General features: G+C 49.4%; 1 protein-coding gene across 1 annotated transcript in view; it reads left to right on the top strand.

The window, feature by feature from the left end:
• STOX1 (storkhead box 1) overlaps positions 1–13,127 on the top strand; it is a 47,173-nt gene that overhangs the window by 27,535 nt on the left and 6,511 nt on the right. The window lies entirely within an intron of this gene.

The raw sequence follows: 13,127 nt of genomic DNA, 5'->3' as shown, positions 1-13,127 counted from the left end.
CAAGCATCGACATTGGAAGCGGTGCACTGTGGGCAGCTATCCCACAGTTCCCGCAGTCCCCGCTGCCCATTGGAATTCTGGGTCGAGCCCCAAATGCCTTCTGGGTAAAAAAATGTGTCGAGGGCGCTTTTGGGCGCCTGTCGTCATCCGTCCGTCACTCAAGCCCTCCCTCCCTCCCTCCCTGAAAGCGCCGGCGGGAAATCAGTTCGCACGCTTTTCTGATTACTGACAGCGCGGACGCCACAGCAGTGCGAGCATGGATCCCGCTGCGACCATCGCTGCAGTTGTGGCAGTTCTCAACGCCTCGCAGCTTCTCCTCCACCTGTACCAGAGGCAGCTGCAGATCAATCATGAGAGGAGGCTACGGCACCACCGTGACGGCATGAAGTCGGACACTAGCTCCGACCTCTCTGAGAACATGAGACCCAGCGCCCAGGACATCTCGCTGTCACTGGGTCTTGTTGATACTGTTGAACGGCGATTCTGGGCCCGTGAAACAAGCACGGACTGGTGGGACCGCATAGTGCTGCAGGTCTGGGATGAATCCCAGTGGCTGCGCAACTTTCGCATGCGGAAGGGGACTTTCCTCGAACTGTGTGAGTTGCTGTCCCCTGCCCTGAAGCGAAAGGACACCCGGATGCGGGCAGCCCTGACTGTCCAGAAGCGAGTGGCCATAGCCCTCTGGAAGCTCGCAACGCCAGACAGCTACCGGTCCGTCGCTAACCAGTTTGGCGTGGGCAAGTCTACCGTGGGGGTTGCTGTTATGCAAGTAGCCAGGGCAATCGTCAAGCTACTGCTATCTAAGGTAGTGACCCTGGGAAACGTGGAGCTCATCAGAGATGGCTTTGCCGAGATGGGATTCCCAAACTGCGGTGGGGCTATAGATGGGACTCACATCCCTATCCTGGGACCGGACCACCAGGCCAGCCAGTACATCAACCGAAAGGGCTACTTTTCCATGGTGCTGCAAGCACTGGTGGACCATCGGGGACGTTTTACCAATATCTACGTTGGATGGCCTGGCAAGGTTCATGACGCTAGGGTGTTCAGGAACTCTGGTCTGTTTAGACGGCTGCAGGAAGGTCTTTACTTCCCGGACCACAAAGTAACTGTTGGGGATGTGGAGATGCCTACAGTCATCCTCGGGGACCCTGCATACCCGCTAATGCCCTGGCTCATGAAGCCCTACACTGGCGCACTGGACTCAGGGAAAGAACTATTCAACTACCGGCTCAGCAAGTGCAGAATGGTGGTGGAGTGTGCTTTTGGCCGTCTCAAGGGGAGATGGAGAAGCCTACTCACTCGCTGTGATCTCAGCGAGACCAATATCCCCATTGTGATAGCTGCTTGCTGTGTGCTCCACAATTTGTGTGAGAGCAAGGGGGAGACCTTTATGGCGGGGTGGGAGGTTGAGGCAAATAGCCTGGCTTCTGATTACGTCCAGCCAGACAGCCGGGCGATTAGAAGATCCCAGCGGGACGCGCTGTGCATCAGGGAGGCTTTGAAAGCCAGGTTCCTGACTGAGCAGGGTCTCCAGTGACTGTTTACTTTGTGGACACAGATGCTGAACCTGCCCCCGTTTCTTTACCCAGTTACTGTTGACTGTCCTTCCAAGTTACATACCCCCTTCCCCACCTTCCCAACAAATAAAATCTGTTCCGTTTTGTTAATGAACAAGGATCTCTTTCTTACTGTTTTCTCGGGAATGTTTTAAACCGGGGACGCAGACTGTGGCGGGGGGCGGGTTTAGTGTTTTGATGCAAATGATGCTTCTAAACTCCGGGAATGACAGGCTCCGCAGTGCTGGATTGGTTGTTTCAACGCAGCCTGCCAGCAGTCCTGGGCGGGACTGCATGTATGTGTCGGCCAAGTGACTTTCTGGCAGGGGGCGGAGGGTAACAGATCCCCTGCTGCGTGGCTCTGTGATCCAGGATAAGGACCGCGGCATAAGATCTCTAACTGCCCTCCCCCGCCACAAAGTCACAGATCAACCCCCTCGCACCCCAGAACATGAAAAACGCCTCCCAGACTGACCAGGGTAACTGGTGACTGTACTGTGTATGTGTCCTGATGCTGGACCTGCCCCCGCCTCTGTAGCCTGCTACAGGTGACTGTCCTGTCCAAGTAACAAACCCCTTCCCCCCCTTCAGACAGAATCCCCTCTAAAAGACACTCTCGGAAACAGTACTTAACAGAAACAGATGTTTTATTATGAACCGCACATGAAAAGGGGGGGGAGGAAACTTGGACGTGGGCTATTGTGAGATGGGTAGGAAAGGACTTTTCAAACTTTGGAACGAGAGCCTTCCATTGCTGCAGCAGTGTGCAGGGGCCGACTGAAAGTTTTAACGGCCCTTTCCGCCCCTCCTTCTTTGGACTTTTGGTGAGGGGGGTGTTGGACTTGGTGGCGGGGGAGGGCGGTTAGAGATAGACAGCAGCAGGGCTCTGTCCTCCTGCCTCCGGTCTTGCAGAACATCCACTAGGCGCCGGAGCGTCTCCGTTTGCTCCCTCATTAGTCCAAGCAGGGTTTGAGTAGCCTGCTGGTCCTCCTGGCGCCACCTCTCCTCCCGTTCCATGACTGCTCTGTGCATTTGTGACAAGTTCTCCCTCCACTGTGTCGTCTGGGCTGCCTGCTCTCGTGAGCACTCCATAAGTTCATAAAACATGTCTTCCCGCGTCTTTCTCTTCCTTCTCCTAATCTGCGCTAGCCTCTGGGAGTGTGATGCCAGGCTGGGTTGGGAGACAGTCGCAGATGTGTCTGTGGGAATGGGAAAAAGGGAGTAAATTCCTGAGACAGATAAATGAAGTTGCTAACAAAGAACATAGTCTTTCTCTGTGAACCACACCATGCACTGGACCTTTCACATGCGCACTCAGGACAAGGTCGAATTTTCTGCCCTCGCCTTCATTGCCTGGGGTCCTGCAGTTGCGATCAGAGAAGCGTTGCAGGACACCTCTACCTCTGTTGCAGGAAAACATGGTAAGCCGTAGACTTGTTGCAGCTTAAAAATGTAATAGTAGCACTGGGCTCCTTTCGCACTGAATGCAAGGCCACTCTCTGCTGGCAGCAATCAGGGAAGCATGAGCTCTGCCCCTGTCCCACCACCTCGCGGCTGTCCCCGGGAAAGCTCCCTGTATGCTGCCCCTCTGCCGCCTTCACCGCGTGGCTGTAAAGCAGTCCCAATACTAACATTCCCCTCCCTAATTTAAAGCAGGGCGTCATGTGTGACATTACACTGATGAGGATCTCGGAGACTGAGAGGGGAAGGATGCTTCGTGAGACCATGCAGAGGCCAGGGCCGTATGCCGCCATGCTGTGCCGTGCAATGATCCCGGACTACCTGATGGACTCATGGCGTGGGAACGTGTGTTACCACGGGGGACCGAACAAGATCGCCCTGCCGCGGAACCTCATGCGCATGCTGGAGCGGTACCTCCAGGAGAGCTATGCCGAGCTATCCCAGGAGGACTCTCTGTCCATTCCCGGGCACATTGACCGTCTTTTCATTTAAGTGCAGCATAAGGGACTACAGAGTGGAGCGTCCTGTGGTGGACTAATCATGAATATCCGGACATTATTTGATTTTCTATACATAGTTAGGACTAAATAGTTGACTAAGCCAACTAAATCATGAACAACAAATTGCTAATATAGTTAATATTCCTGTTTTGTTATAAATAAAAGTTTCTATGTTTAAATGAGTGACTGAAAAGCCCATTCTTAACAATATAAATATTCCAGTTATGTTAAAATTAAATGTTTAGATGTTTAAAGCACTCACTGCTTGATCCTTCCCCTGATTCGGTGTCCGGGGTAAGGGCTGTGGACGGTTGGTAGGGGATCTCGGTAAGGGTGATGAAGAGCTCCTGGCTGTCGGGGAAATCAGCGGTGCAAGCGCTGTCGACTGCCTCGTCCTCCTCATCTCCTTCCTCATCTTCCCCGTCAGCTAACATTTCCGACGAGGAACCGGCCGTGGACAATATCCCATCCTCGGAGTCCACGGTCACTGGTGGGGTAGTGGTGGCGGCCGCACCTAGGATGGAATGCAGTGCCTCGTAGAAACGTGATGTGTGGGGCTGGGATCCAGAGCGTCGGTTTCCCTCTTTGGTTTTTTGGTAGCCTTGTCTCAGCTCCTTGATTTTCACGCGGCACTGCGTTGCATCCCGGCTGTATCCTCTCTCTGCCATGGCTTTAGAGATCTTCTCGTAGATCTTTGCATTCCTTCTTTTGGAGCGCAGCTCTGAAAGCACGGACTCATCGCCCCACACAGCGATGAGATCCAAGACTTCCCGATCAGTCCATGCTGGGGCCCTCTTTCTATTCTGAGATTGCACAGCCTTCTCTGCTGGAGAGCTCTGCATCGTTGCCAGTGCTGCTGAGCTCTCCACGCTGTCCAAACAGAAAATGAGATTCAAACTGGCCAGACAGGAAAAGGAATTCAAATTTTCCCGGGGCTTTTCCTGTGTGGCTGGTCAGAGCATCTGAGCTCGAAGTGCTGTCCAGAGCGTCAACAGAGTGGTGCACTGTGGGATAGCTCCCGGAGCTATTACCGTCGATTTCCATCCACACCTAGCCTAATTCGATATTGCCATTTCGAATTTAGCGCTACTCCTCTCGTTTTCGAGGAGTACAGAAGTCGAATTTAAAAGAGCTCTATGTCGAACTAAATAGCTTCGTGGTGTGGACGGGTGCAGGGTTAATTCGATGTAACGGCGCTAAATTCGATATAAACTCCTAGTGTAGACCAGGCCTAAGTTACGCAACTTCAGCTACACAAATAACATAGCTGAAGTCGACGTACTTAGATCTACTCACCACGGTGTCTTCACTGCGGTGAGTCGACTGCTGACGCTCCCCAGTCGACTCTGCCTGTGCCTCTCGCCCTGGTGGAGTACCGGAGTCGACGGGAGAGTACTTGGGGGTCGATTTATCGAGTCTAGACTAGACGCGATAAATCGACCCCCGCTGGATCGATCGCTGCCCGCCGATCCAGCGGGTAGTATAGACATACTTTTTATCCTGCAATGCTCATTTAGGGTATGTCTAACGAGAGCAGCAATTTCCCCTGAGCTCCCAGGGTCAGGAGCACCTAATTACAATTTTTTTTTTAAAGCCCCAGGTGTTGGGCTTCTCCTGAGACCTTTTCCACTCAGTTCCCCAAGAGTTCAGTCTGAATCCAGTCTTGTCACTCAGGTTCCTTTATTTGGCATACAGCAAAGCTACGCTGAGTTGATCAGACTGAAGCATAGGAAGTGGGTATAGGGTGTACCACACATCCAAAGTTACACAGAAAACCTCTTCCTTTATATACATTTACACATTACATTGCATTTATTATACATTGCATCACCCATTTTGGGATTGTCTTGGTCACTTTGTGGAACTAATCCCTGTACGGCATGTTCTGTCCACCTGCTGCCCATGTTCGACTTTATTCTTTACCTTATCCTTACACTCCTGACTTTTGTTGTCCATGGTTATCTTGTTCTCAGTAAATGGTTCCCTGGGTGTTCCCCCTCTTATATTAGCTAGTTCAGACATTTTGTCTTTTTATCTTACTGACCCATTTACTTACGTTAGCCTAAATATTCCATTTTCAGCCTGCTGATCTAGTTACTTCCCTAATCCTGTCTTTCAAGGCCTTGCCTACACTACAGGGGAAAGTCGATCTAAGCTACGCAATTTGAGTTACGTGAACGGCGTAACTCAAATCGATGTAGCTTGGACCTACTTACTGCGGGGTTCACACTATGCGACGTCGACGCTCTCCCGTCAACTCCCCTTACTCATCTCGATCCGGTGGAGTACAGGAGTGGACGGGAGAGCGATCTGCGGTTGATTTACCGGGTCTAGCGAAGACCCGCTAAATTGACCACCGATGTATGGATCACCACGCGTCAATCCCCTGGTAAATGTAGACAAGCCCCAAGAAAGATCACTCATGTCCAGCCAGGCCTACATCTGGTACTCCATGAAAGTTGCTTGGTCTGATACTTCTCATCTCTCCTGACCCTTAGTGCTCCTCTAGTCCTGCTTAGCGTACAGGCTACTCTGGTAAGCAGATATCCATCCTGCTTGTTTGCTTGTAATGCAGAAATTAGAGGTTTCTAACTATAGGCTTTTAGTGTGTCACCACAGATTGGGCTAGAGTCCTGCCAAGAACTTGAAATAATTTTAAATTGCATCACAACAGCCCCAGATATGACCTTAGCTCAGATGGAAATGACACTCTAAATCACTCACTCACTCACTCATGCCCGTCACCCCAATCGGGGTATGGGCCGCCAACCACAGATCTCCAGAGTCCTTTATCCTGGGCCATTTGCTCTAACTGGTTCCAGGTATAGCCCATTTTTAAGCTATCAGCCTGAAGGTCGCGTCGCCAGGTGTTTCTTGGACGGCCTCTTTTCCGCTTGCCTTGGGGGTTCCACCACAATGCCTGTCTAGTGATGTTGGTTGGCTGCTTGCGTAGTGTGTGTCCTATCCAACCCCACCTTCTCCTTCTAATTTCTTCCTCTGCTGGAAGTTGACGGGTCCTCTCCAAGAGGTAGATGTTGCTGATGGTGTCTGGCCAGCGGATCTGGAGAATCCTTCTAAGGCAACTATTTATGAAGGTCTGGATCTTCCTGGTGGTTGTTTTAGTTATCCTCCAGGTTTCAGCTCCATACAGTAAGACTGATTTCACGTTGGAGTAGAACAGTCTAATCTTTGTTGCCAAAGACAGCTCTCTAGAGCTCCAGATGTTCTTGAGCTGTAAGAAAGCTGCTCTTGCCTTACCGATCCTTGCTTTGATGTCTGCATCCGTGCCACCCTGTTGGTCGATGCTGCTGCCTAGGTAGGTGAAGGACTGCATTTCTTCCAGAGGGCTTCCATTCAGTGTGGCTGGGTCATTACTGATGGAGTTAATCTTGAGGATCTTGGTCTTGTCCTTGTGGATGTTGAGGCCAACCTGTGATGACGTGGCTGCCACTACGTTGGTCTTCTCTTGCATCTGCTGTTTGGTATGCGAAAGGAGTGCAAGGTCATCGGCAAAGTCCAGGTCATCAAGCTGGGTCTACAACGTCCACTGGATTCCGTTCCTACGCTCATAAGTGGATGTCTTCATAATCCAATCAATGACAAAGAGAAAGAGAAATGGTGACAACAAGCATCCTTGTCTGACTCCGGTTCGCACCTGGAAGCTGTTTGTAAGCTGCCCTCCATGGATCACTCTACAGTGTATGCCATCATATAAGTTCTTAATCAGGTTGACCACCTTTGCTGGGATGCCATAGTGCCAAAGGAGCTTTCAGAGAGTCTCTCGATCCACGCTATTGAATGCTTTCTCATAGTCAACAAAATTGATGTACAACGAGGAGTTCCACTCCATAGACTGCTCGACTATGATGGGGAGCGTTGCTATCTGGTCCGTGCATGATCTATTTTGCCGGAAACCTGCTTGCTCATCTCGTAGCTGTGGATCGACGGCATCCTTCATTCTCTCTAAGAGGACTCGGTTGAAGACCTTCCCTGGCACCGACAGAAGTGTGATTCCTCTGTAGTTGGCACAATTGCTGAGGTCTCCTTTCTTGGGGATTTTAATAAGATATCCCTCTTTCCAATCCGCCGGAATCACTTCTTCTTCCCATATCTTCTCAAAGAGGGGGTACAGCATTTCCACTGAAACATCCAGATCTACTTTCAGGGCCTCTGCTGGAATATCGTCAGGTCCAGCCGCCTTCCTATTCTTCATCATAGTGATGGCTTTTCTGATCTCATCTCTGGTTGGTCTGTCACAATTGATTGGAAGGTCTTCGTTGGCTGGGTCAATGTCTGCTGGATTTAATGGTGCTGTTCTATTCAGGAGTTCCTCAAAGTGCCCCACCCATCTATTCATCTGTTGTTCTATTTCTGTTATAGACTTTCCCTGCTTGTCTTTGACGGGACGCTCTGGCTTTGCTGAACTTTCCAGACAGTCGCTTGGTGATGTCATACAGCTGTTTCATATTACCATTGTATGCTGCCTGCTCCGCTTCTGCTGCCAGTCCATCCACATAATCTCTCTTATCCTTCCTAATATTCCTCTTCACTACTCTATGGGCTTCAGCATACTCTTTTTGCGCTTTAGCCTTTGCTGCTCTAGTCCTGCTGTTCTTAACTACTGCCTTCTTCTTCTTTCTATCTTCTATCTTAGTCAAGGTCTCTGCTGTGATCCACTCTTTCTGCTGGTATTTCTTAATTCCAAGCACTTCCTGACATGCTGACCTAAGTGTCTCTCTCACTTTCTGCCATCTGTTGGGTACACTGTCTTCCTCTTCCTCAGACCGATCCTGTAGTACTGAAAACTTATTTTTCAGCGTCAGTCCAAAATCTTCCTTGATCTTATGATCCTTCAAAAGGCTGACGTTGTACTTCGCTCTTCTATCTAACGCGTCTATCCAGTTCTTCTTCAGCTTCAGCTTCAATCTGGCCACCACTAAGTGATGGTCGGAGGCTACGTCTGCTCCTCTTCTAACTCTAACGTCCTGCAAAGATCTTCTGAACTTCTTACTAATACAGACATGATCGATCTGGTTTTCTGTCGTGCCTGCTGGCGATACCCAGGTACTCTTGTGGATCCGCTTGTGAGGGAAGATGCTACCTCCTATGACCAGGTTGTTCAGTGCACACAGATCCACAAATCTCTCTCCATTCTCACTCATCTCTCCCAGAGCGTGAGTCCCCATGATTTGTTCATATCCTGTGTTGTCAGGTCCAACAAGGATAAGGATGGTAATGTCTTTGTCTGGGAGAATCTCTAATATTTTCTGAAGTCTGTTGTAAAAATAGTCTTTATCCCCCTCTTCACTGTCATTGGTTGGAGCATAGCACTGTACAACATTCATCTTAATCCTCTTCATTTTAGTTCTGAAGGATGCTGTGATGATCCTGGAACCATGTGCCTCCCAACCAATCAGTGCTCTCTGTGCCTGCTTGGACAACATGAAGCCTACTCCCTGTGTGTGGGGTGCGTCGCTCTCTTCATGTCCGGAATACAGCAACAGCTCTCCTGTCAACAGTCATCTCTGTCCAGCTTGCGTCCATCTTGTCTCGCTAATGCCTAGTAGGGTCAGGTTGTTGCTCCTCATCTCTGCTGCGACCTGCGCAGTCTTTTTTGACTCGTACATGGTCCTCACGTTCCATGTACCGATGGTAATCCTCCTGGTTGCAAGAAGGGTAATCAGCTTAGTGGCTTCCTCACGACTTTCACCACCCAGCGTCATGCGTCTTCGAGTTGAGGACCCTTCTTTTTCCAGGCTAAAAGTCTCTGTTATCTCTATTGTTGGCGTTTCTGTAGCAAGTTGATTTTTTACGGGGTGGAGTTGCTAGCCCCACGCCCAACCCTCCTCCTTTATCCTGACTTGGGACAGGCAGATGGCCCCAAAGGACCTCTCTGGTGGAGTTGACACTCTAAATACTTGTAATAAATGAAGGGATATCTCACTCTGCAGACTGCCATAGATGGTACCGTTTTACTAGAAACTGTCATTCACACTAAGTAGGACTGCAGGGGCATGGAATTTATGAAAAACCTAGGACGGCCCCCCAGTTTTCAGTAGATTGTCAGGGACTGTAACCCATGATTGAAAAACATTGATAGAAATGGTAATCAGCAAGGTAAATCCCAGTGGCAGTTGAAAACTTGGGTTTATTTGTATTTGATGAATTAAAGAAGAGAATTGCTATCTCGGATTTAGTTGAGCATCCTGTCTCCAACAGTAGCCAGTACTACATTCGTCAGAGGAAGATGAAACAGTTCCTATAATGTACCATTGTGTAATAATGTGTCCATAGGGAACTCTTCGTAATTGCTGTCAATTATTGGGTGACTGCACAGTTTGTATCTCTTATAAATATTTTATCCTATTTAATGTAATGAGAATATCCTCAGTTACCTACACAAATGTTTAATCCTTTAAAAACAACAACAGCAAAATGTGCTAAATAATGTAGGTAGGATCTAGAATCCCAATACAATACTGATTTCCATGAGCATAGCTTGAGGGGTCAAATGTTGCTGTTCCTAACACTTTAAAAGTTCCACATCATCAGTGGCCCCCCATGTGTTCCTACTAAATACTGGAACAAATCCAACCAAGGTGTGGCTGGCCCCTTTCCTTCCTCCTTTTCAAAAGTTGGCTTATCTCACTACTCAGGAGTTGGGGTTGATGAAGATGAACTGTTGTCTGCCCCTTGCATCTGTTGGTGGTGAATTGAAAAGACTGGCTAGTGTATCTTTTTCACTGCCCTCTATTGGAGAGAATTCATAATTGCTGTCCTTTACTGGATCGCCTATAAATAAGCCCCTTCATTTTCAGTTTGAAGCAGTTTTTACCAAAAAAATTCCCAGGTTTTACTAAAGGTATTATTCATTTTTTTCTGATTTTCACCCTACCTTTTTTATCATTCAAATATATAAAAAATAACTTGTTTTATTAGGAAAATACAGTACATTGCATGAGATATATCATGATAATACATTAGTCTGTGTACATGCAAAGCTGCCTGTTGAAGTAAGGCTACGTATTAGTCTACAAGATACACACAATAAACAAACAGGCATGCACGCAAGCTCTGAAGAGTATGAGCATCTGAACATACTGATGAATCTAATGCCCACCACAAGAGGATTTCTGTTAGTTCTAAGCATAAACTGTGTATTTACGAAGCACCAGGTACTGAGTTCTGTTCATAATTCTGCATCTGTGAAGTTTAGCTCACAGTCGTGACATCTCTGTCCTGTATGCTGCTACAGGGTTTCGTTTAGGGTATTTTTTGCTGTTGGACAACTGACTGTGTGTTGTTGTTGTTTTTAATTCTGGCTCTTAAAGCTGAACACGGTGATGTGTCTTTAAACCATCTGGTTAAGAATGGCATCACATGATAGAAACTGTAGGAGTTTTTATTGATAAGATTGATTTTGTACTACTCAAATTCTTAGTATGTGAGTGGTCTTAGGGTATGTCTACACTACGAGAGTAGTTCGATTTTACTTAAATCGAATATGTGGAATCGATATTACAAAGTCGAACGTGTGTGTCCACACTAAGGACAGTAATTCGACTTTGTGAGTCCACACTAACGGGGCAAGCGTCGACATTGGAAGCGGTGCAGTGTGGGCAGCTATCCCACAGTTCCCGCAGTCCCCGCTGCCCATTGGAATTCTGGGTCGAGCCCCCAATGCCTTCTGGGGAAAAAAATGTGTCGAGGGTGGTTTTGGGTAACTGTCGTCATCCAACCGTCACCACCGCCTTCCCTCCCTGAAAGCGCCGGCGGGAAATCAGTTCGCGCACTTTTCTGGTCAGTGACAGCCCGAACGCCACAGCACTGCGAGCATGGAGCCCGCTGCGACCATCGCTGCAGTTATGGCCGTTGTCAAAACCTCGCAGCTTATCATCCACCTTTCCCAGAGGCAGATGCTGAGAAATCGGGTGAGGAGGCTATGGCAGCGCGGTGAGGACCTGAAGTCTGAGAGTGGCACAGACCTGTCACAAAGCACGGGACCCCGCGCCGAGGACATCACGGTGGCAATGGGTCATGTTGATGTTGTGGAACGGCGATTCTGGGCCCGGGAAACAAGCATGGACTGGTGGGACCGCATAGTGCTGCAGGTCTGGGATGAATCACAGTGGCTGCGAAACTTTCGCATGCGGAAGGGAACTTTCCTTGAACTTTGTGAGTTGCTCTCCCCTGCCCTGAAGCGCAAGGACACCCGGATGCGAGCAGCCCTGACTGTCCAGAAGCGAGTGGCCATAGCCCTCTGGAAGCTTGCAACGCCGGACAGCTACTGGTCAGTCGCGAACTACTTTGGCGTGGGCAAATCTACCGTGGGGGTTGTTGTGATGCAAGTAGCCAACGCAATCATTGAGCTACTGCTCTCAAAGGTAGTGACCCTGGGAAACGTGGAGGTCATCATAGATGGCTTCGCCGCAATGGGATTCCCAAACTGCGGTGGGGCTATAGATGGAACTCACATCCCTATCCTGGGACCGGACCTCCAGGCCAGCCAGTACATTAACCGAAAGGGCTACTTTTCAATGGTGCTGCAAGCACTGGTGGACCATAGGGGACGTTTTACAAACATCAACGTCGGATGGCCGGGCAAGGTTCATGACGCTCGTGTTTTCAGGAACTCAGGTCTGTTTAGACGGCTGCAGGAAGGTATTTACTTCCCGGACCACAAAATAACTCTTGGGGATGTGGAGATGCCTATAGTCATCCTTGGGGACCCAGCCTACCCGCTAATGCCGTGGCTCATGAAGCCCTATACAGGCGCCCTGGACAGTGAAAAAGAACTCTTCAACTACCGGCTGAGCAAGTGCAGAATGGTGGTGGAGTGTGCTTTTGGACGTCTCAAGGGGAGATGGAGAAGCTTACTGACTCGCTCTGATCTCAGCGAAACCAATATCCCCATTGTTATTGCAGCTTGCTGTGTGCTCCACAATCTGTGTGAGAGCAAGGGGGAGACCTTTATGGCGGGGTGTGAGGTTGAGGCAAATAGCCTGGCTGCTGATTACGCCCAGCCAGACAGCCGGGCGATTAGAAGAGCCCAGCGGCACGTGCTGTGCATCCGGGAGGCTTTGAAAGCTAGGTTCCTGAGTGAGCAGGGTAACCTGTGACTATTAAGTTTGTTTACAGAGAAGCTGAACCTGCCCCCGTTTCTTTACCCAGTGAATGTTCACTATCCTCTCCAGTTACATACCCCGTTCACCCCGTTCCCCCCCTTCCAACACACGTTTAAAAATAAAATCACTTGAAATTTGTTAATGAACACCGTTTTCTTTATTACTGTTTTCGCGGGAAAGTGTTGAACCTGGGACGCAGACTGTGGTGGGGAGCGGGTGTAGTGTAGTGATGCAAAGGACGCTTCTAAACTCCAGGAATGACAGGCTCCGCACTGGTGGACTGGTTGTTTCAACGGAGCCTGCCACCCCTCCTGTTCGGGACTGTGTGTGTGGGGGCTATGTGACTTTGTGGCAGGGGGAGGACGGTTACAGATCCCCTGCTGCGTGGCTCTGTGATCCAGGATAAGGACCGCTGCATAAGATCTCTAACCGCCCTCCCCCCCCCACCCCCCACAGAACATGAAAACCACCTCCCAGACTGA

Source organism: Emys orbicularis, chromosome 7 (genome assembly GCF_028017835.1).
Source record: "Emys orbicularis isolate rEmyOrb1 chromosome 7, rEmyOrb1.hap1, whole genome shotgun sequence".
Lineage (NCBI taxonomy): Eukaryota > Metazoa > Chordata > Testudines > Emydidae > Emys > Emys orbicularis.
The sequence above is the reverse complement of the archived record's forward strand: the minus strand, read 5'-3'. Positions and strand labels throughout refer to the sequence as shown.